General features: G+C 55.6%; 1 non-coding gene across 1 annotated transcript; it reads right to left on the bottom strand.

Moving 5' to 3' along the window:
- Positions 1-207: 207 nt before the first annotated feature.
- trnas-aga (transfer RNA serine (anticodon AGA)) lies at positions 208-292 on the bottom strand. The gene has a single exon. It is a non-coding gene; the product is annotated as a tRNA-Ser (tRNA).
- Positions 293-1,029: the final 737 nt, after the last annotated feature.

The following is a 1,029-nucleotide window of genomic DNA, read 5'->3' as shown; positions in this document are numbered from 1 at the left end:
GAGAGAAACAGAGGTAACGTGTCTGGTCGGAAACAGGGTCAGGAGTGACCAGGCCCACTGCACCGGAGAGAATTTCCAGGTGAACGCCACAAATTCATAGTGGAAGAATTGAAACGCAGTAAAAATAGTGTCATTTATTACGTGGAATTTCCAGACAATTACCATACCCTCAAATTTACACCGATTACATGGCGGACCCACTGCTCCCGCAGTCGACGGGATTCGAACCTGCGCGGGGAAACCCCAATGGATTTCTAGTCCATCGCTTTAAACACTCGGCCACGGCTACCGCACTCCCCATAGCTCGGCAGCCAGAAGGACATTGGCTATCGGTTGCGATCAGTGTGTCCCGGGAGGGACGGGAACAGCATCGATCCCGGAGTCAGAGAAACAGGACTGATCCTGAACTATAAACAGAAACTGCTGGAAACGCTCTGCAGGTCAGGCAGCGTCTGTGGAGAAATATAGTTAACGTTTCAGGTCGATGATCTTGTACCCTGAACTCCGGCGGGCAGTCGGACAGAGGGAGTCTCATCCAGAGTGGGACTGGGTTTCCTCACCCCGCCACCACACCCCCAACCTCCCATTTTGCCCTCAGTCTCTGAATGTTGGTATCAGCAGCAGGGGCAGAGGTTATTGCCGTTCCCCAGCTGCCCTGGAGGAGGAGGTGCCGGGCCGCCTGCCTGGGCCGCTGCGCTCCGTGTGGTGAGGGAGCTCCCATTGGGCTCTCAGTGATGGGGCTCCAGGATCCTGACACGGAGCACAATGATGGTGATGGGGGCACTCTGCAGGGTGGCCTGGGCTGGGCGGCAGGACTGATTTCACTCTCGTTCTCCATTCTGATCCATCCGACGGGCCTGCTGGGCCGCTTCAGAGGATAATCACCAGTTAACTACATTGGGATGGGCTGGCGTCACATGGAATCTATTGCGGGTGAGGACAGTTTCTTCCCCCAGTACCCGAGAGTCAGCAGACCGGAGGGAAAATATCTGGTTGGCTGGGCGGAGTAGAAACCTCTGATTTTGTCTC

Source organism: Pristis pectinata, chromosome 39 (assembly GCF_009764475.1).
Source record: "Pristis pectinata isolate sPriPec2 chromosome 39, sPriPec2.1.pri, whole genome shotgun sequence".
Taxonomy (NCBI): Eukaryota; Metazoa; Chordata; class Chondrichthyes; order Rhinopristiformes; family Pristidae; genus Pristis; species Pristis pectinata.
This window is presented reverse-complemented; position numbering and strand designations above follow the sequence as displayed.